Genomic DNA, 23,564 nt, shown 5'->3' with positions numbered 1-23,564 from the left:
AGAAGCACTGCCAGATGAGAATTAGCAAAGTTAAATAGAATATACCTTGATGTCACATGGCAGTGGAAAAATTGCTGGGTAAAGACAAAACTCATTTCATCCGACCTCTCCTTATTAAAAGTATTTATCTATCTCTGTTTAGTGCTGTGCCTCAGTAACCTTCCTCATTGGAGGAGCTGGCTATTGTTTTCAAAACAGTGCCCAATCTGTAATGGCCGATTGCCAACCCGCAGCGCTACTGCGCATGCGCGAACATCACGAATCTCTACTGCGCATGTACAGACGTCCCGGCACATTTTCCAGCGCAGAACGCAGGCTCCATTCCCCCCCCCCCCCGCCGAGCGAGTCGACTGACCACACTGCGCGATTTCAGTGAAGAGGGCGGACAGCGGCCAAAGTTGCAACATTTTTTTCCGGAGCATCTCCGGACCTACTTAAGCGGCGCAACTCGGATAAGTGTGCTGAAAAGTGGGCTCAGCCAAAATCTACCCCATAGAGAGGGACATATTAGGGACACCCAACATAGCTTCATAAAAAGGAAGTTATGTCTTACAAATATAATTGTATTTTTTGAAAGGTTTATGAAGATGGTGGATGAGGAGACACTGTCTACTTAGACTTCCAAAAAGCTTTTGATAAGGTACCGCACAAGAGGCTTCTCTACAAGATTAAAGCCTCTGGTATTAGTGGTACTTTATTGAGCTGCATTGAGAACTGTCTGGCAGGATGCAGGCAAAAAGTAGTTATAGATGGATTTGGATCTGTTTGGAGACCAGTCACCAGTGGTGTCCCCCAGGGATCGGTGTTGGGATCGCTGCTTTTTACTATTTTTATTAATGATCTGGATGTAGGTGTCAGGGACATGATCTGCAAATTTGCAGATGATACCAGGATCTGTGTGAGTGTTAGGACCTGTAGACGATGCTCCACTGCTTCAGGTGGATCTTAATGTGTTGGGAGATTGGGCTCTTGACTGGCAAATAATGTTAATTTAGATAAGTGCAGTGTTATGCATGTGGTCAGGACAAATGCTCAACATTCACACACCCTTCAGGAAAAAGCATTAAAGAAGGCAGAGAAAGAAAGTGACCTGGGCGATCTAGTGCATTGAACTCTAAAGGTACATGAGCAATGCCATGAAGCAATAGCTAGAGCAAATGGGGTGTCGGGATGCATTCATAGGACAATTGATTACAAGATGAGGCATATTATTTTGTCCTTGTGTAAGATCTTAGTATTCCAAGTGTGGCCTGACTATGTCCAGTTATGGTCTCCTCATATGGTGGGTGATATTTAGGCTTTGGAGTGGGTGCAGAGGAGGGCCACAAGACTAATTCCCAGTACGAAGCATCTTAATTATCAGGATAGGCTTGAAGAGTTGGGATTCTGCACTTTAGAGAAGCGATTGAAGTTTATAAGATGATGAAGGGAATAGATTGTGTTTCAGTTGACAGTTTGTTCCAATTAAAAAAGTTAGGGAAGAACAGAGGTCACAATTTTAAGCTGTACAAAGCCAGATCGAGGTTAGATGTCAGGAGTTGGTTCTTCCCAGAGAATAGTGGAGCTCGGGAACAGGCTGCCATCTCATGTGGTGGACGCTGATTCACTGAATTCCTTCAAGCGAGAGCTAGAACTGCTTCTGATTGAGGCGGACATCACATCTTATAAATGGTAGGTACTTCTGGGAATTCAGGGCCAGAGTGATCTCATGGACTAGTTTCAATCGCCTAGATGGGTCAGAGAGGAATTTCCCAGAGTTTTTCCCTCCCAAATTGGCCTGTGTTTTTATCTGTTTTTTCACCTCTCCAAGGAGATCATATGATTTTGGGTGGGGTGGAGGTATCACAATTGTATGGGACTGACTGGATGGCCCAGAGGGTCTGTCTGCCTTTACCTGTCTGTCACTGTTTGTATATTCATACTAGACCAAATCAGTTATCTTAAATGCATATCATTAAATCATGTACCAGCATCACAAGTAGACAAACTGTTGTTGAGAATTCTGAGTCTCAAATTATAAATTCTCAGAGGCACAGGAATAGGCATGTGTATCCATTAACTCATGGTGTTAGTGCAAGGTGGAAGGGAGATTTGGTACTGTATGCTGCCAAGTTCCGAAGCTTAGCTGTGCTGCATGGAGAAATGACAAGTGGGGGTCATTTGGCATCCTTTGTAGAGCGGGAAAATTAGATGGAGTCTTGTTATGCTGCTGTATGCCTCATAGTGGCCGTCTCTAATGTGGTTACGGCAGGATTCTGTTAATGGGTTGTACCTCCTCTCCCCATGCCCTGCCTGGTCTCTCACTGTAAGACATGCATGGCCTAGCAAGACCAGAATAGAAGAATCATCATCTGGGAAATTAGAGGGCCATATACTGTCTAAAAGATAACTGAAAATAAGTAAAGAAAAGAGAAAAAAGAAATTGGGTCACTGTTATTCTCCTTTAGAGTCCAACCTTGCCATTCATGATATGATGTTTGCAGTATGCAGCGTAAGTAATCAGGATTTATATTTGTAAATAATATTCTAAAGATAAATGTGAATGTAGGGATTGCAAAATGTTAAATGAACACAATACACTTTAGATTTCATGGATGTTGCAGCAATTTTATCTCTAAGAAAAAGTATGGAGTAGTTTCAAAAATTGTTAGAATTAGGCAGTTATACTGCGACTGATATAAATTGTCATACTTCCCTTCCTATAAGGTTAGCCAGCTCTGAATTAGCACTTAACTACAAGCACATGACTGTCTATTGCATTTGATACTTGGATGAAACCTTATCGTGGAGCAGGTAACATAGAAACATAGAAAATAGGTGCAGGAGTAGGCCATTCGGCCCTTCGGGCCTGCACCGCCATTCAATGAGTTCATGGCTGAACATGCAACTTCAGTACCCCATTCCTGCTTTCTCGCCATACCCCTTGATCCCCCTAGTAGTAAGGACTACATCTAACTCCTTTTTGAATATATTTAGTGAATTGGCCTCAACTACTTTCTGTGGTAGAGAATTCCACAGGTTCACCACTCTCTGGGTGAAGAAGTTTCTCCTCATCTCGGTCCTAAATGGCTTACCCCTTATCCTCAGACTGTGACACCTGGTTCTGGACTTTCCCAACATTGGGAACATTCTTCCTGCATCTAACCTGTCTAAACCCATCAGAATTTTAAACATTTCTATGAGATCCCCTCTCATTCTTCTGAACTCCAGTGAATACAAGCCCAGTTGATCCAGTCTTTCTTGATATGTCAGTCCTGCCATCCCTGGAATCAGTCTGGTGAACCTTCGCTGCACTCCCTCAATAGCAAGAATGTCCTTCCTCAAGTTAGGAGACCAAAACTGTACACAATACTCCAGGTGTGGCCTCACCAAGGCCCTGTACAACTGTAGTAACACCTCCCTGCCCCTGTACTCAAATCCCCTCGCTATGAAGGCCAACATGCCATTTGCTTTCTTAACCGCCTGCTGTACCTGCATGCCAACCTTCAATGACTGATGTACCATGACACCCAGGTCTCGTTGCACCTCCCCTTTTCCTAATCCGTCACCATTCAGATAATAGTCTGTCTCTCTGTTTTTACCACCAACCTCACATTTATCCACATTATATTTCATCTGCCATGCATTTTCCCACTCACCTAACCTATCCAAGTCACTCTGCAGCCTCATAGCATCCTCCTCGCAGCTCACACTGCCGCCCAACTTCGTGTCATCTGCAAATTTGGAGATACTACATTTAATCCCCTTGTCTAAATCATTAATGTACAATGTAAACAGCTGGGGCCCCAGCACAGAATCTTGCGGTACCCCACTAGTCACTGCCTGCCATTCTGAAAAGTACCCATTTATTCCTACTCTTTGCTTCCTGTCTGACAACCAGTTCTCAATCCACGTCAGCACACTACCCCCAATCCCATGGTGCTTTAACTTTGCACATTAATCTCTTGTGTGGGACCTTGTCGAAAGCCTTCTGAAAGTCCAAATACACCACATCAACTGGTTCTCCCTTGTCTACTCTACTGGAAACAGCCTCAAAAAATTCCAGAAGATTTGTCAAGCATGATTTCCCTTTCGCAAATTCATGCTGACTTGGACCAATCATGTCACCTCTTTCCAAATGTGCTGATATGACATCCTTAGTAAGTGATTCCATCATTTTATCCACTACCGATGTCAGGCTGACCGGTCTATAATTTCCTGTTTTCTCTCTCCCTCCTTTTTTATAAAGTGGGGTTACATTGGCTACCCTCCACTCCATAGGAACTGATCCAGAATCTATGGAATGTTGGAAAATGACTGTCAATGCATCCGCTATATCTAAGGCCACCTCCTTAAGTACTCTGGGATGCAGTCCATCAGGCCCTGGGGATTTATCGGCCTTCAATCCCATCAATTTCCCCAACACAATTTCCCGACAAAAGGATTTCCCTCAGTTCCTCCTACTTACTAGACCCTCTGACCCCTTTGAAATCCAGAAGGTTGTTTGTGTCCTCCTTCGTGAATACCAAACCAAAGTACTTGTTCAATTGGTCTGCCATTTCTTTGTTATGACTTCCCCTGATTCTGACTGCAGGGAACCTACGTTTGTATTTACTAACCTTTTTCTCTTTACATATCTATAGAAACTTTTGCAGTCCATCTTAATGTTCCCTGCAAGCTTCCTCTCGTACTCTATTTTCCCTGCCCTAATCAAACCCTTTGTCCTCCTCTGCAGAGTTCTAAATTTCTCCCAGTCCCCGGGTTCACTGCTATTTCTGGCCAATTTGTATGCCACTTCCTTGGCTTTAATACCATCCCTGATTTCCCTTGATAGCCACGGTTGAGCCATCTTCCCTTTTTTATTTTTACGCCAGACAGGGATGTACAATTGTTGTAGTTCATCCATGCGGTCTCTAAATGTTTGCCATTGCCCATCCACAGTCAACCCCTTAAGTATCATTCTCCAATCTATCCTAACCAATTCACGCCTCATACCTTCAAAGTTACCCTTCTTTAAGTTCTGGACCATGGTCTCTGAATTAACTGTTTCATTCTCCATCCTAATATAGAATTCCACCATATTATGGTCATTCATACCCAAGGGGCCTCGCACAATGAGATTGCTAATTAATCCTCTCTCATTACACAACACCCAGTCTAAGATGGCCTCCCCCCTAGTTGGTTCCTCGACATATTGGTCTAGAAAACCATCCCTTATGCACTCCAGGAAATTCTCCTCCACCGTATTGCTTCCAGTTTGGTTAGCCCAATCTATATGCATATTAAAGTCACCCATTATAACTGCTGCACCTTTATTGCATGCACCCCTAATTTCCTGTTCGATGCCCTCCCCAACATCACTACTACTGTTTTTGGAGGTCTGTACACAACTCCCACTAACGTTTTTTGCCCTTTGGTGTTCTGCAGCTCTACCCATAGAGGGCCCAAGTTTCCACATGATTCGCGCCTGATTTTTAGGAGCAACTGGTGGAGAACGGACTATTTTAGAAATCGCAATTCTCCACATTTTTTTTTTTGCAGTTCTAGTCAGGTAGAACAGTTCTAGTTTAGAACAGAATTTTTTCTTCAAAAGGGGGCGTGTCTGGCCACTGACGCCTGATTTGAAAGTTTCCACAGTGAAAATTTACTCCAAACTAAAGTAGAATTGAGCCAGTGAAGATTTTTGTAGAACTGAAAAAACCTGTTCTACACATTAAAAAATCAGGCGCAGGTTACAAATTAGGCGTCCAGAACGAGGTGGGGGGAAGGGAACTCATTAAATTCGACAATAAATCCTTATTTATACTTCTACAAATATTATACAAATAAATCCAACTTGAATAAACATTTATAAGCCAAGAAAAGATTAAATAAACCATCTTCCTACCTGTGTGAAAGTGCTTCAGCCAGGGAGAATTCTGCAGCCGTTCGTGCCGCTGAGCGGGAGGGGGAGAGAGAGAGAGGGAGGGAGAGAGAGGGGGGGGGGAGGGAGAGAGAGATGGGGGGGGAGGGAGAGAGAGAGATGGGAGGGGAGGGAGGGAGAGATGGGGGGGGAGGGAGGGAGAGAGAGAGAGGGGGGGGGGAGGGAGAGAGAGATGGGGGGGGAGGGAGAGAGAGGGGAGGGAGGGAGGGAGGGAGGGAGAGAGAGGGGGGGGGAGGGAGGGGGGGAGAGAGAGCGAGAGGGAGAGAGAGAGAGAGAGAGAGAGAGAGAGAGAGAGAGAGAGAGAGAGGGGAGGGAGGGAGGGAGGGAGGGGAGGGAGAGAGAGAGAAAGGGGAGGGAGAGAGTGAGAAAGGAGAGGGAGAGAGAGAGAGCGGGGGGGGGAAGAGAGAGGGGGGGAGCGGGTGTCGGGGCGGGGGGGGGGAGCGGGTGTCGGGTCGGGGCGGGGGGGGGGGGGAGGGAGTGGGTGTCGGGTCGGGTCTGGTCGGCGGGGGGGAGGGGAGCGGGTGTCTGTTCGTCGGGGGGGGTGGAGCGGGGGTCGGGGCGGGGGGGGGAGCGGCTGTCTGGTCGGCGGAGGGGGGGGAGCGGGTGTCGGGTTGGGTCTGGTCGGCTGGGGGGTGGGGGGGGGGAGCGGGTGTCGGGTTGGGTCTGGTCGGCGGGGGGCGGGGGCTGGGGAGCGGGTGTCGGGTCTTGTCTGCCGCGGGAAGCAGGAGCTGGCCGTGGGAGGAGCCTTATTCACGCAGCCCCAGTGAGGCCATTCAGCCAGGGCTAGGGGCTGCGTGCTTCGGGCCCCTCCCACACAGTTCGGCGCCTGGAGCTACTGCACTTGCGTGCCGACTGTAGCGCGCATGTGCAGAGGTCCCGGCACTGTTTTCAGCGCCGGGACCTGGCTCCGCGCCCCCCCCCCACAGCTCGTGCTGGCTGCGCCGAGGGCCAGAGGACCTGTAAGTAGGTGGAGAATACCGAGGATTTTTTTAGGCGCGAAAAATGGGCGCCCAGCTCGGAGGGGCGCCCATTTTTTTTCTTGTGGAAACTTGGGCCCATAGATTCCACATCATCCAAGCTAATGTCCTTCCTAACTATTGCATTAATCTCCTCTTTAACCAGCAATGCTACCCCAACTCCTTTTCCTTTTATTCTATCCTTCCTGAATGTTGAATACCCATGGATGTTGAGTTCCCAGCCCTGATCATCCTGGAGCCACGTCTCTGTAATCCCAATCACATCATATCTGTTAACATCTATCTGCACAGTTAATTCATCCACCTTATTACGGATACTCCTTGCATTAAGACACAAAGCCTTCAGGCTTGTTTTTTTTTTAACACCCTTTGTCCTTTTAGAATTATGATGTAGTGTGGCCCTTTTTGTTTCTTGCCTTTGTTTACTCAGCCTTCCACTATTGCTTTTTACCTTTCTACCATCTTTTTCTGACTCCATATTACTTTGCCCTATCTCGCTGCATAGGTTCCCATCCCCCTGCCATATTAGTTTAAACACTCCCGAACTGCACTAGCAACGTTGGGATTCACAGAATCAATGACTTTTTAATGCACTATCAGTTGCTGCCAAGTATATGCTGGAGTTTACTTTTAACTGAAAACAATCATTAAACTAAAAGACATGATTATAGTTTAAAGCATGGACAAAATAATGCTGTTTAATTCTATAAAAAATGTACCTGGCAAAGAAATTCAAATGCACAGAAAATAGATTTTTTTTTTTAAACACGAGTTAGATATTGCCTTTCAAACAGCAATGAAGAAACATAATGCTACATCAGCTTTTTGTTTCCCCAAGGGGATATCTGGTTAAGGTATGTCTGGTTGTAGACTCAAACTTAGAAGCATATTTAATGTGAGCTACATTTCCCAAACTTTTCTTTAAAATAAATCTTTAAGCAGACAACATTAGAAGTAGCTGAAATAGGCTTTCCCAATGTTTGATTAACATTATCTGGTGAATAGCTGTGCCACAGAGACGAGGAAAGTTGCAGCCCAATCTTTGTTGAATTAGCAGATCTCAGCTGGGTGTCAGTAGAGGTGCTACAGTGAGCATCAGCACCTCTTGGTCAAGGACATGAAATTGGGCGAGTATTGTTGGTCCTGATTGCAATATAGTGAGTGGACATTTGTGGTTGTAAGGTGAAAACAGGATTATGCTGTTTGTAAATTCCTCTTCTCCATACTACCATCAATCATTAAATAACTTTTTGACACTTGAGTAATTTTATAAATTTGTGTGCCTGGTTTAGAACCTTACTGATGACAGGGCACAGCAGACATGTGGCCCACAATTTTTCATTGATTAACTTTAATATGGCTAATAAATAAATAATGCCCAGCATTGTCCAGTGAGGTGTTGGAGGGTGCTTGGCACCTGTGGAACCATACCCCAAAGCAAGGAATTAATGGGGCAGAAATTCCGGCCTCCCGGGTCCGTACTGAGTGTGCACGGACCCGGAAAGGCATTGCAAAAGCTGGTTTTCAGCGCACAATGATAAGAACATAAGAAGTAGGAACAGGATTAGGCCATTTGGCTCCTAGAGCCTGCTCCGCCATTCAATAAGATCATGGCTGATCTAGCCATCAAAACTGCCAGCAAGCTCATGGTCCACAGGGCTGTAGTAATACCTGCCCTCCTGTATGGCTCAGAGACATGGACCATGTACAGCAGACACTTCAAGTTGCTGGAGAAATATCACCAACGATGTCTCCACAAGATCCTACAAATCCCCTGGGAAGACAGGCTCACCAACATCAGTGTCCTCGTTCAGGCTAACATCCCCAGCATTGAAGCACTGACCACACTCGATCAGCTCCGCTGGGCAGGCCACATCGTTCGCATGCCAGACACGAGACTCCCAAAGCAAGTGCTCTACTCTGAGCTCCTTCACGGCAAATGAGCCAAAGGTGGGATGCGGAAATGCGACAAGGACACCCTCAAAGCCTCCCTGATAAAATGCGACATCCCCACTAACATCTGGGAGGCCCTGGCCCAAGATCGCCCTAAGTGGACGAAGTGCACCTTGAGTCTCAATACCAAGAGCATGCAGAAATCAAGCGCAGGCAGCGGAAAGCAAGTGCGGCAAACTAGTCCCACTCACCGCTTCCCTCAAAGACTATCTGTCCCACCAGTGAGAGAGTCTGTGGCTCTCGTATTGGACTGTTCAGCCATCAAAGAACTCACTTCAGGAGTGGAAGCAAGTCTTCCTCGATTCTGAGGAACTGCCTATGATGATGATGATGATAATGGATGGCTGATTTGATCATGGACTCAGCTCCACTTCCCTGCCCACTCCCCATAACCCTTTACTCCCTTATCTCTCGAAAATCTGTCGATCACCGCCTTAAATATATTCAATGTCCCAGCTTCCACAGCTTTCTGGGACAGAGAATTCCACAGATTTACAACCCTCTGAGAAGAAATTTCTCCTCATCTCAGTTTTAAATGGGTGGCCCCTTATTCTGAGACTCTGGGCTCAATTTTGCCCAAACCCGTTTTCTGGCGTATTGCCAGAGTTACGCCAGGTTTTCTCGGCCAGAAATATTTTGCCAAAGTTTTCCCGATCTATAATTCGAATTTGGCGCTGCGCAGCATGTCCAGTCGCCTCGGGGGGCAGAGCCAGCAGTCTGCACCAAAAAACAATGCTATACCTTCTGCACATGCGCGGGGAAAAAAGTTACGTTTTTGACATCGTTCCAGGGGACACGCATGCTCAGTACAGTTCGGATTTGGCAATTGGCCCTTTTTAAAGAACCAGTTGTGTGTGTGTGTGTGTGTGTGAGAAGGCGTGCTGTGAGAGAGCAGTGGAAAAATCACAGCTGGAGTAATACAAGATGCAACGAGGAGCAAGGACCAAGAATTTCTTATTGGAAGAAGTGGAGGCAACAGTTACTGTGATTGAGAACAGATGGCAGGAGCTGGATATCAGCAAAGGTCACATAAAAGTTCCACCAAAAGAAATGAAGAAACGCTGGAACCAAGTCGCAGAAGATTACTGCGCAGTGGTGAACACCATGAAATCTGGAAGCCAGTGTAAAAAGAAATGGCAGGACCTTGGTCAAGTAGTTATTGTAAGTAATATTTTAATTTATTCAATGCAATTATAAATGTGACCAGCTGCATATGTCCCACCCAGCAGAAAGACACCCTCTCTAAAAAGTTGCATTTTCATCTTTGCAGAGGAAGGTGGCACACAACAAAAGGGCAAGAACTCGAACAGGAGGAGGCCAGGCAAATCTGCACCCACTGACACCCTTGGAAGACAGGGTCGCTGCTTTGATGGGTCCTGCCTGGAGAAAAGCAACCACCACAGCACAAGCTGGGCCCACACTCGAGGGAGAGGGTAAGTCCTGAAAATTCATCATGGTGCTTCAAATCAACCTGCTGCCTGGCCTGCGATGTATGAGCCTACTCATGCCACCCATCCTGACCCCTTCTCTGCTGCTAATCATTTGACTGTTCTGTTATATTTTGCAGACCTTGAGGCTAACCCTGGCAATGCAGAAGAAGATTCAGACGAGGATGAGCCTGAAGAGGAGAACATCTTCCAATCCTACCCTCCAGACCATGGGGGGAAAGGGATGGAGCTGGATGAAGCTCCCACTGTTGTACTGAATATGGAGGAGGTGCCGCTCATGGAGGTGCCAGCCCCTTCTGTGACTAGTGGTTTGAGTGTTGGTGGGACATTCCATGGTTTCCCACCTTCCGAGGTTGCGCGTCCCAGTGGTGTGGTGCAGCGAGGCACGTCCAGGGCCCCACCATCCCAGGCTGCAGGTTCCAGTGGTGTGGTGCAGCGAGGCACGTCCAGGGCCCCACCATCCCAGGCTGCGGGTCCCAGTGGTGTGGTGCAGCGAGGCACGTCCAGGGCCCCACCATCCCAGGCTGCAGGTCCCAGTGGTGTGGTGCTGCGAGGCACGTCCAGGGCCCCACCATCCCAGGCTGCAGGTTCCAGTGGTGTGGTGCAGCGAGGCACGTCCAGGGCCCCACCATCCCAGGCTGCAGGTTCCAGTGGTGTGGTGCAGCGAGGCACATCCAGGGCCCCACCATCCCAGGCTGCGGGTCCCAGTGGTGTGGTGCAGCGAGGCACATGCAGGGCCCCACCATCCCAGGCTGCGGGTCCCAGTGGTGTGGTGCAGCGAGGCACATGCAGGGCCCCACCATCCCAGGCTGCGGGTTCCAGTGGTGTGGTGCGAGGCACGTCCAGGGCCCCACCATCCCAGGCTGCAGGTTCCAATGGTGTGGTGCAGCGAGGTACGTCCAGGGCCCCACCATCCCAGGCTGCAGGTTCCAGTGGTGTGGTGCAGCGAGGTACGTCCAGGGCCCCACCATCCCAGGCTGCGGGTCCCAGTGGTGTGGTGCAGCGAGGCACATCCAGGGCCCCACCATCCCAGGCTGCGGGTCCCAGTGGTGTGGTGCAGCGAGGCACATCCAGGGCCCCACCATCCCAGGCTGCGGGTCCCAGTGGTGTGGTGCGAGCCACATCCATGAGGAGGAGGGGAAGGAGAGCTTGACCACACTCTCCTGAGATGCAGGATGTAACAGATGTGATTCAGATGATGTCATTGAGTGCGGAGAGCATTGACCTTACCTGATCACTCCTAGACACCATCAGTGGGGTGAGTGATGAGGTAGCGGGACTGTCGGGAGAAGTAACAACAGTCTCGAGACATGGGAATGATATCCGGGACCATCAGTGAGGGAATAGTGGCCATGAGGGAGGGAATGTCAGAGGTAGTGCAAGCCACGTCACTGGCCATGAGGGAGGGAATGTTGAAGGTAGTTCAGACAGTTTTGCTCAACATGAGGGAGGGAATGTTGCAGGCCGCTGAGACACTGTCGGGGTGCATGAGGGACGGCATGTTGGAGTTAGCTGCTGCAATAAGGGAACACGCCCAGACCCCGCGCCCATTGACAGAATCAAGTGCCACGCCCACACCAGCCTCTGAAGAGCCCAAAGCCGGGCCCTCCAACTTGCCGCCTGACGCTGACGCCCCCCACCCTCAAGAGGTGTGCAGTACCCGAGATGTTAGAAGGAATAAGCTTGGTACCAAGCCCAGAAACACTGCGCCACCGCCTGCAGGCAGGGGTGGGGAATGTCCAAGACCAAGCGCAGCGGGTGGTCTTAGAATAAGGGGGAGCAGAGATGGGTGCAGCCTTTCTTTGCTGCTGTTGTTGTTGTTATTATTATTGTTACTTTTGGAACTGTTCTCAAATTAAAATTTTTGGGTAATTTATGTAAATTTACAAGTTTATAAGTGATCTTAAAGAGTGACCTTAAATTGAAGTTTGATACAAGAATAATTTTAAAGTTAAGTTATTGTAAACTGTTGAATAAAATATATTTGACATTAAAACTGAACTATGTTCCATTAACACATTACGGAACAACTCCAAACAGCAAACATGTCCATGTGGAATAGTTGGCGCTAAGCCCTCAGGGTCTCCTCTCTCCCCCCCCCGCCCCCCCCATTGCCCCCCTTGAGTCTTGTGGCCTCTCTCTCCCTCCCCGGGCTACAAGCCAGAAGATCGTCTCTCTCTCTCCCTCCCTCCCCTGGCTACAAGCCGTAAGATCGTCTCTCTCTCTCCCTCCCCGGGCCAAAAGCCGTAAGATCAGCTATCTCTCCCTCCTCGCCTCCTCGCCTCCCCCGTCCCCCACAGCTTGTTTTGTCGCCGAACCCTGAGCCAGTGTGTCCGGACGCGAGGCCGATTCTGCCGGCCAAACCTACAACCCTCCAGGCCTTCTTCAAGTCGTTCGCTGGTGGTGTGTGAGTGTAAAAAAATGAGAAAACTTGTGAAATCAAACAAATTTACAGTTTTACGTTGACAGGTAAAAAAAGTTGAACTTTATTATTGATTTTGACAGTGTTCTTGACTCCCTCCAAAATCTTTGATTTAAAAACAATGCTTTCAGCACAGATTTGTGAAGGTGCGCTGGTTTTCTTAACTCACCAGAAGGTTTTTCATGAGTGGCCAGGTACGCCAATGTAATAGAAAAAAATGTTGGCCAAACTGCGAACAATTGAAAAAACTGGCTCAGACATGAGGGAACCCCCCCATGATGTAAAAAAAAATGGCTTCGAAAAATCATAACTAAGTCAGTTACTCCGGTGCAGATCACAGGGGGAAACTTGGAAAAATATAAATACGCCAAAAATTTGACTCAATAAGCCAAAAAAAGCAGCCTACTCCAAAAAAACAGCACAAATCACTGGGGAAAATTGAGCCCAAACTCCCCTAGTTTTAGTTTCCCCTATGACTGGAAATATCCTCTCCGCATCCACCTTGTCGAGCCCCCTCATTATCTTATAAGTTTCAATAAGATCACCTCTCATTCTTCTGAACAATGTGTATAGGCCCAACCTACTCAACCTATCCTCATAAATCAACCCCCTCATCTCTAGAATCAACAGAATGAATCTTCTCTGAATGACCTCCAATGCAAGTATATCCTTCCTTAAATACGGAGACCAAAACTGTATGCAGTACTCCAGGTATGGCCTTACCAATACCCTGTACAGTTGTAGCAGGACGTCTCTGCTTTTATACTCTATCCCCCTTGCAATAAAGACTAACATTCCATTTGCCTTCCTGATTACTTGCTGTACCGGCATACTAACTTTTTGTGTTTCATACACAAGGATCCCCAGGTCCCTCTGTACTGCAGCATTTTGCAATTTTTCTCCATTTAAATTATAATTTACTTTTCTATTATTTCTTCCAAAGTGGATAACCTCACATTTTCCCACATTATACTCCATCTGCCAAATTTTTGTCCACTCACTTAGCCTGTCTATATCCCTTTGCAGATTTTGTGTGTCCTCCTCACAATTTGCTTTCCCGCCCATCTTTGTATCATCAGCAAACTTGGCTACATTACACTCAGTCCCTTCATCCAAGTCATTCTCTTCCGTATCACGGTAGCCAGATACATGTGTAAGGGCAAGATTGTAGTATTTACCATATCTTGCCCAGCAAATGTCCTGAAAACTCTTACGCCTGATAAAAGCAGGCGCATAGCCGACTTTAACAGGCATTAGAGTTTTAAAACACACTTAAAACATAAAAAATAAAATTAAAAAAACACTTTATTTTTAAAAAAAACCTGCCCACTACGTTAAATTTATTTTAAAGCATAATTTTAAAAACTTTTTTTTTTTAAATCGGAATATATTTTTTTAATAATACAAAAGTAACTAATTTAAATTAGTGTTAAATATGTATTTTTTCTATTTTTTTATTGATATATTTTGTGTTGGGGGGGGAGGTTCTCATTCATAATAATGGGAACTCCAACTTATGGAATTCGCATTATTATCGATGAGAACATACTTTACGTGATTGGCTGTCCAGAGCCATGTGACTGTGGCTCCAACCCTGCACACGTCCTGATGTGCAGTCAGTGGAGGCCTCAGGACCGGGAACTCACGTGGGCACAGCAGTTTCAGGTAAGTGCGCTTCTTTTTTAGGGAGGGTAGAAAATTATTCAGAGAAAAAACAAGATATAGCTAAAGAATCAAAGTTTAGCTGGATGCACAATAATCCTTTAGACCAATTATAAATGGAAGAAGTTCACTTTTTGCTTACAGTCAAATTAAATACGTCTGGGAATGATTAATACTTCAGGGAATTATAGCTATCATAATTCATACCATTTGCAACTAGATTTTGTTATATATATCTTACTGAAAGGATAAATCCAATTATGACATATCACCAAAAAATTGACTCCAAGCCCAGATTAATAGAAAAATATTTTCTATCGGCTGCAGTATTCATCATGAAATGAGTATGCACAGCCTCAACCCAATTTTTAGCAGGAACAGTCACATAAACAAACCAGTCCAAATGCTAAATTATCAATAAACTGGCAAGGTCACTCAGAGATGCAATAACAATGGTTGATGTAGCATTGGCTTACTTCCTGTTGATGAGTTCAAAATCTTCACCATAAAAATATAAATACACTGGCTTAATCACATTAAAATGTATCCAAGATATCTTGCATCGATCATCATTCTAACAAAAGCAATGGTTGGATCTTTGGGTTCTTTCTGTCCAAACAAAAGCCAAGGATTAATCCTAGGACCTTATTAAGATGACAATTCCCCTTTAACACTTAACACAGCACAAACAGACTTACTTTTCTGGGCATAATCAAGCTTTGTTGGACCTGGATGCATTTACATATGTGTTGGTAGCCCTTTCAGGTTTTACACATTTTCACACATCAATGATTGATCGGTTTACGTTCTAAACATAATCATGACAATATTCAGAGCCCAATGTTGTTTTTTGGCGTAATGCAAGAGTTACGCCCTTTTTTTTGGCCCCGACTACCCCAAAAAAAACTAGTAAATTTCCCAGTTCTAATTTTTTTAATTGGCGCCACGCAATCTGTCTTTTAGCTTTGGGGGGTGGAGCCTAATGTCTGCGCCGAAGAAACGATGCCGCCCCCCCCCTTCTGCGCATGCGCAAAAAAAAAGGACATTTTTGATGTGACTGCTGTGGGCGTGCATGCCCAGTACACCTCCCCGTTTGCATTCGGCCATTTTTAAAGAGCCAGTTGTGTCTGAGAACTTGGAAATTGGAAAAATCGGAGCTGCAATACAAGATGCAACGTGGCTCAAGGACCAAGAATTTCTTACAGGATGAAGTGGAGGCACTGGTTACTGTAATTGAGGCCAGATGGCACGAGCTGGACACTAGCAGCGGTCACATGAAATTTTCACCAAAAGAAATGAAGAAACGCTGGAACCAATTTGCAGAAGTTTACTGTGCAATGGTGACCACCCCGAGGTCTGGAGGCCAGTGCAAAAAGAAGTAGCAAGACCTTGGTCAAGTAGTTAGTTTAAGTAATATTTTCATATATTCAATGGAATTACAATTGTAAATGAGACCATCTGTACATGTCCCACCCAGCAGAAAGACACCCTCTCTAAAAAGTTATATTTTCATCTTTGCAGAGGAAGGTGGCACACAAGAAAAAGGAAAGAACTCAAACAGGAGGAGGCCAGGCAAATCTGCACCCACTGACACCCTTGGAAGACAGGGTTGCTGCTTTGATGGGTGCTGCCTGCAGAAATTCACTAGCCGGACAAGCTGGGCCCACACTCGAGGGAGAGGGCAAGTCCTGCAAATTTCACAGTCTGGCTCTCCTGAATGTTAAGTACTGCGCGGGCTAGCCATGCTTCGGTTCATGGGGATGACTCCGTCAGCTACGCTTCAGTTGATGCAATGTGCTATGATTCATCGTGATCCTTCAAATGAGCCTGCTGCCTGCGCTGTGTGAGCCTACTCATGCCACCCTGCCCCCTCCTCTGCTACTAACCATTTGTCTGTTCTGGTATATTTTGCAGAACTTGAAGCCAACCCTGACGAGGCTGAAGCCGATGCAGAAGATGATTCAGACGCAGATGAGCCTGAAGAGGAGAACATCTTCCAATCCCACCTTCTAGACCAAGAGCATGGGGGTGAGAGGGAGGTGATGGATGAAGCCCACACTGTTGTACTCACTCTGGAGGAGGTGCAGGTGCCACCCATTGAGGTGCCAAGCCCTTTCCTGCGTGGTATGAGTGTTGGGACATTCCATGGTTTCTCACAGTCCGAGGCTGCAGCTCCCAGTGGGATGCAGCGAATCACACCAAAGGTGAGGAGGGGAAGGAGAGCTCAACAGTGCTCTCGAGGTACAAGATCGAACAGACGTGGTTTAGATGATGGTAATGAGTACGGAGAGCATTGACCTTAGGCGATCACTCCTGGACACCATCCGTGGGGTAGGTGATGGGGTATCAGGACTGACAGGAGAAGTAACAACACTCTCACGAGAAATGGGAACACGATCCGGGCATGAGGAAAGGAATGTTGCAGGTAATTGACACACTGTTGGTGAACATGAGGGATTGAATGTTGGAGGTAGTTGAGACACTGTCAGGGCACATGAGGGAAGGAATGTCGGAGTTAGCTGCTGCAATAAGCAAACACACCCAGACCCCGCGGCCATTGACAGAATCAAATGTCACTCCCAATCCAATCCCCAGACCAGCCTTTGAAGAGGTTCAAGCCGCGCCTTCCACATTACCGCCTGCCCCACCCCCAATCAAGAACTGCACATTAACCGAGATGTTCGAAAGAATAAACTTGGTACCAACCAGAGAAATGCTGCGGCACTGCCTGCAGGCAGGGGCGGAGTCAACAAGACCAAGTGCAGCGGGCGGTCTTAGAATAAGGTGGAGCAGAGATGGATGCAGCCATTCTTTGCTGTTGCTGTTGTTGTTGTTATTATTCTTGTTACTGTTGTAACTATTCCCAAATTAAAAGTATTTAGTAAGTTATGTAAATTTACAAGTTTTAAAGTTTGCAAGTAATTTTAGAGTTTTTAAGTTATCTTAGTATTTGTAAGTGATCTTAAAGTTTGTAAGTGATCTTAAAGTTTGTAAGTGATCTTAACTATAAAGTTTGGAACGAGAATATTTTCATTAAAGTTAATTTAAGTAAACAAGTGTTATTAAACTTTTGAGTAAAATATATTTTAAATTATAACAGAATAATTTCCATTATTTGTTCCATTATTTACACAACTTTTTGAAGTAAAGAAGAGTTATTTCCATTATGTGTTCCATTAACACAACACAACATTACAGAACAGGTCCAAACAGTAAACTTGGTCCACTTGGAATAGTTGTCGCTGAGCCTTCAGGCAGTAAAGTGTTCACGGATGAGCTGCTGGCGCAAGGCTCGAGCAATCTTTAAAGGGGCACGACGGCCTGCCCTCCTCAGATGTCGTGCTCCGGGTTCAGGTTGTTGCATGGTTTCCTCGTCCTCCTCAACCTCCGACTCGTCATGTGCATCTTCCTCCTCATCATCAGCCACTCTCACCTTAGCTGCTGCCTCATAATGGCTAAGTTATGCAGCATGCAGCACACAACAGTGAACTGACCGACAATCTCAGGGGAGTATTGCAAGTAGCCTCCAGAATGTCCCAGGCATCAGAAACACTGTTTCAAGATGCCAATGCTCCTGTATATTATGCTGCATGTTACAATGTGCAACATGCTGTATTCCTGGTCAGCTTCTATCCAGCTTATGCATGGGGGCGTCATGAGCCGGGTGGGGAGACCGTACCCTTTGTCTCCCATCAGTCAGCTCTGCCCTTCTGGCTGCTGCTGAAACGTGGCAAATAAAGCGCTCTTACGTAGGATGAACACATGATGGGTGCTCCCAAGGTACCTCACATCAACTGCCATGATGTGATGCATGCCGTCACACATGAGCTGCACATTCATGGAGTGGAAGCCTTTTCTGTTCCTGTACATCTCGGAATCCTCCAAAGGTGCTCGCAAGGCGATGTGGGTACAATCAATGCAGCCCTGTTCCTTTGGGAAGCTAGCAATCCTGGAGAAGCCCACAGCCCTGTCACACATTGCCTGGGCGGTCATGGGGAACTTTATGTAGTCATTCCTCCGGGCATATAGTGCAAGTCACCTGCCAAATGCATATTGAGAAATGCCGCACAGATCCCCAGTTGTGGCCTGGAATGATCCAGATGCATAGAATGAAAGTGCAGCTGTAACCTTCACTTCAACTGACAAAGCAGTCCTCGTGATGCTTCTAGGTTGCAGGTCTGCTTTTACTAACTCACAGATCTCGGTTACAACTTCTTTGTGGAAACGCAGCCTTCTCACACAGTCTGCATCACTCAGATGCAGATATGAACGCCTGCCTTGATATACCCGACGTGGGCAAGGCCTCCTGCCCATCATCCTACGTGTTCTGAGGTTCCTCATGCAATGACGTCGAATCAATCGTCTCCTCCGCAGCAACATCATGCAGAAGGCTTGAACGAGGTGTGGCATTGTCAGTATTGCCCCCATAATTAAATTGTACCTTTGCAAGAAGCTCAAAACAGCACGACAGGGGAGTTAAAGCTTCTTTGTTCTCTCTCTCTCTCCTCAAGATTGACGCCCTGGTATGGACCACACCCAGGTCTGCACATGCGCAATAGGCTTGCTTAGAACGGGACGCTAGACATTCAAATGAGGACAGTTGGGGCAACGAAGTCTCATGCAATTCCTTAATTTTAGATTTTTTTTCAAAAGATCACCCCGCCACCGACCGAACGTCTCCTCACCGGGCTCGAGGGTGGGCTGGCAGAATCACTCCCGCCCCCCCAGGCTTCTTTTGAAGCCGAGCCCGTGTCCGGTCGAGGGATCGATTCTGCCGGCTGACGCTCCGTTCGGTGGTGGTGTGGCACTTTGAAAAAAATCCAAAATTAAAGAATTGCATTAGTCTTCCATTTTCTGCGTTTTAAGTTTGAAAAAATTAAGCTTCATGATGCAATTTAATGTGTTCTTGACTCCCTCTAAAAATTCACATGAACACAATGGCGTCTTTCTGTGCAGATTTTTTAATGTGCGCTGGTTTTTCTTAAGTGCCCAGAAGGTTTTTTGGGAGTGGTCACATACGCCGTCCTAGGAAAAATGTAAGTTGGAAAACTGGTGCAGACATCAGGTTACGTCCCCTATGACGCAAAAAAAAAACAAACCTAAAAAAATCGTAACTAACTGAGTTACGCTGGCGCACAAACTTTGGGGAAACTTGGATATTTAAATTTAAGCCCAGAAAAGCGGTGCCTGCCCCCCAAAAAATGCCCTCACTCTTTGTACAAAAAATAACATTTAGAGAAGTAAAAGATATACGAGACCCAGAGATTGTATGAATAGTTCCTACTTTTATTTCTCTAATTTCTCTCGTCATGCCTCCTTTTATCTTACGTTATCATTTCTATCATTTAACCATCTCCTGCTCGCCACCTAATCACTTTGCTGGTCATTCTTTTTCTTTTCTTGTGCATGCAGTCTTTTATTTTCTCTCTTTCCCACTCTTTCCTTTGCTCCGTTCCATACTTACAAGCTCTTCATCTGTAATATCTCCTAGTTCTGCCAAAATTATATGCTTGAAATGTTTTTCCTCTCTCCACAGATGCTGCCTGACCTGCTAAGTGTTTCCAGCATTTTCTGTTTTTGGTTCAGTCTTTGTGCTTTTGATTGGCTAAAAAGCTGAATTTTGGACCAGTCAGACGTGTCAACTTGGCTCAATTGTAACATCGTCACCTCTACTAGCAGGTTGTGGCTCCACGTCATGCCTAAGCACATAACCTTGAGCACTTGACGCATTATTGAGGGAATGCTGTTTTTCAGATTTACTGCCCGTCAGATGAGACATTAGCCTAGATTTTCAGATGGACGTTATTTTAACAGCGACATTACCCATGGGTTAAAATCTAGGCTGTTAAATTGAAGCCCTGTCTGCCTGTTCAGATGAACATAAAAGACCCCATGGTACTTTTGAAGAGGATCGTGGAGTTTCTCTGATGTTCTGGCCAATATTCATCCCCCAACCGATACCAGATTAGCTGATTTTCTATTTATGGGACAGAGCGAGAGAGAGGGGGAGATGGGGAGAGAGGGGGAAGAGAGATAGGGGAGAAGGGGAGAGCGAGGGGGATCGGAGTAAGAGGGGGAGACGGGAGAGAGAGAGTTGGAGACAGGGGGAAGAGAGAGAGAGGGAGACTGGGGGAGAGAGAGAGAGAGGGGGAGAACGACTGGGGAGAGAGGAGGAGATTGGAGGGAAAGGGAGTTTACCGGGGGAGAGAGAGGGGGAGAGAGAGAAAGGGGGAGATCACAGGGAGAGAGACAGGGTGAAGATCAAAGGGAAGGAAAGAGAGAGAGATCGAAGGGGGGGTGGAGGGGGAGATCAGATAGGGTGGAGGGGGTGTAGAGAAGGGGAGATCGGATAGGGTGGAGCGAAGGGGAGATCGGATAGGGTGGAGAGGGGTCAGGAACTCGATTGGTGGTGGGGGTGGGGGGGTAAAGTGTACAGAGAATACGGCAGGGATGTCAGAAGAACGTGATCCAATTCTAAAGGGGGGGTTGATAGTGAGAACGTGATCCAGACTGGATGAAATCCGGAGTCATAACACTATCAATATTTACTTCATAACAAATAAACCTGTTAACAATCCGTGACCCACACACAATGCCCCATCTATGGTGCGTGAAGGGGGAGGAAAGGAGGAGGTCAAGAACTTGTTGGGGGGGAGGGGGGGGGAAGGTCAGGAACTTGGGTGGTGGGTTGGTTGGGGGCAGGAACTTCCTTGGCAGGTGGGAGAGGGTCTTAACCCATGAAAATGAGCTGTGCCTGTCCAAGTGAGCTCTGTTTTGTTTGGTGTTGGCAGTCAGAATGGCTCAAATTACACTTTGCAAAGAGCAACTGCTGGGTGTCTTATCCTCCAATCAGCAATCAGGACTGGTCATCAAAGGGGCCCAATCAGAGTTTTAGGTGTTACAAATAAACGCATCCAATACTTTATTGGAAGTGAAATGTTTTGGGACATTCTGAGAGACATCGTAAAGTACATATAAATGCAATGTCTTAAAAAAAATTTAGAACAAACAGAAGTTTTGGAAATCCACATGTTTTTATACTTTATAATAAAGAAGGATGTGTTTATTTTGCTAACTTAATGGCAGCCGTTTCTCTGATTGGCTCTCCATTATCACATGACCTATTGCTGATTGGTCCCCTTGGAGGATAAGCCACACCCTGAAGATTCTCTGGAATGTGTAAATAGAACCACCCAGCCTAACTTAACACATTGTAACATGATCCATTTTGTTTCAGAAGTCAGAAAGGACACATCTCGAGCAGAGGACACATCGCTCCCCCAGCCAAAGTCCCTCACCCCAGCACAAGTGCATTCCTCCCCCAACCAAAGTCCCTTATCCCAAGCGCATGACCTTACACAACGCCCCCCCCGCTCCCCATAGATGGGGCAGTGTGCAGATTGTGAACAGGTTTATTGGGTATGAAATGAATAGTGTCGTGACTTCTGGATTTCATCCACTCCAACGATGTCCCTTGTAACACACGCATCGAGCTTTCAGAGAAAACGGGTGTGGGTGTAAAGGGGGTTGGAAGAACATGATCCGTCTCCCCCGAGTTCCCTCTCTCCCCTCTGATCCCCAACCCCGTCTCTCTCTTCTCTCCCCCCCCCGAAGACTCTCTCTCTCCCCCTCCCTCCCAGTGTCTGTCCCCCTCCCCCCCCATGTCTCTCTCCACCTCCCCCTTCCCCCCCCCCAAAGCTCTCTCTCTCCCTCCCCCTCTTGTCTCTCTTCCCCCCCCCCATGTCTCTCTCTTCCCCCTCCCCTCCCCCCCCCCCCAGGCTCTCCCTCCCTCTCTTCACCCCTCCCAGGCTCTCATTCCCTCTCTTCACCCCTCCCAGGCTCTCATTCTCTCTCTTCCTTCCTCCCCCCACCCGCTGCTGCTCTCCCTCCTTGCTGGGGCCTGGTCGGAGGCTCGGGGGCTTGCGGCTGAGTCGGAGGCTCGGGAATTAACATGTTCAAGGTTCCACTTCTGGTTCCGGTTATTGGGAGGACACATGTGCAGAAAAGCGTTCGTACAAATTTCACTTGTGGGGCGGTGGAGTCGGGAGGCGCATGCACAGAAAGCAGTTAGTACAAATAGTTACTCTGAATAAAGAAAGCATAGAGCAATAATTACCCGTACTTCTTACATAAGAACATAAGAATTAGGAACAGGAGTCGGCCATCTAGCCCCTCGAGCCTGCTCCGCCATTCAAAAAGATCATGGCTGATCTGGCCATGGACTCAGCTCCAATTACCCGCCCACTCCCCATAACCCTTAATTCCCTTATTGGTTAAAAATCTATCTATCTGTGATTTGAATACATTCAATGAGCTAGCCTCAACTGCTTCCTTGGGCAGAGAATTCCACAGATTCACAACCCTCTGGGAGAAGAAATTCCTTCTCAACTCGGTTTTAAATTGGCTCCCCTGTATTTTGAGGCTGTGCCCCCTAGTTCTAGTCTCCCCGACCAGTGGAAACAACCTCTCCGCCTCTATCTTGTCTATCCCTTTCATTATTTTAAATGTTTTTATAAGATCACCCCTCATCCTTCTGAACTCCAACGAGTAAAGACCCAGTCTACTCAATCTATCATCATAAAGTAACCCCCTCATCTCCGGAATCAGCCTAGTGAATCGTCTCTGTACCCGTTCCAAAGCCAGTATATTCTTCCTTAAGTAAGGTGACCAAAACTGCACGCAGTACTCCAGGTGCGGCCTCACCAATACACTATACAGTTGCAGAAGGACCTCCCTGCTTTTGTACTCCATTCCTCTTGCAATGAAGGCCAACATTCCATTTGCCTTCCTGATTACCTGCTGCACCTGCAAACTAACTTTTTGGGATTCATGCACAAGGACCCCCAGGTCCCTCTGCACCGCAGCATGTTGTAATTTCTCTCCATTCAAATAGTATTCCCTTTTTTTGTTTTTTTTCCCCAAGGTGGATGACCTCTCACTTTCCAACATTGTATTCCATCTGCCAAACCTTAGCCCATTCGCTTAACCTATCTAAATCTCTTTGCAGCTCTCTGTGTCCTCTACACAACCCGCTTTCCCACTAATCTTTGTGTCATCTGCAAATTTTGTTACACCACACTCTGTCCCCTCTTCCAGGTCATCTATGTATATTGTAAACAGTTGTGGTCCCAGCACCGATCCCTGTGGCACACCACTAACCACCGATTTCCAACCTGAAAAGGACCCATTTATCCCGACTC

General features: G+C 46.8%; 1 protein-coding gene across 3 annotated transcripts in view; it reads right to left on the bottom strand.

Moving 5' to 3' along the window:
- LOC139265594 (protein prune homolog 2-like) overlaps window positions 1–23,564 on the bottom strand; it is an 808,581-nt gene that overhangs the window by 81,182 nt on the left and 703,835 nt on the right. The gene's annotated exons all lie outside the window — the stretch shown is intronic.

This window comes from Pristiophorus japonicus, chromosome 1 (assembly GCF_044704955.1).
Source record: "Pristiophorus japonicus isolate sPriJap1 chromosome 1, sPriJap1.hap1, whole genome shotgun sequence".
In the NCBI taxonomy this organism is placed as follows: domain Eukaryota; kingdom Metazoa; phylum Chordata; class Chondrichthyes; family Pristiophoridae; genus Pristiophorus; species Pristiophorus japonicus.
Note: the sequence above shows the minus strand (reverse complement) of the source record. Positions and strands in the feature narration are given on the sequence as shown.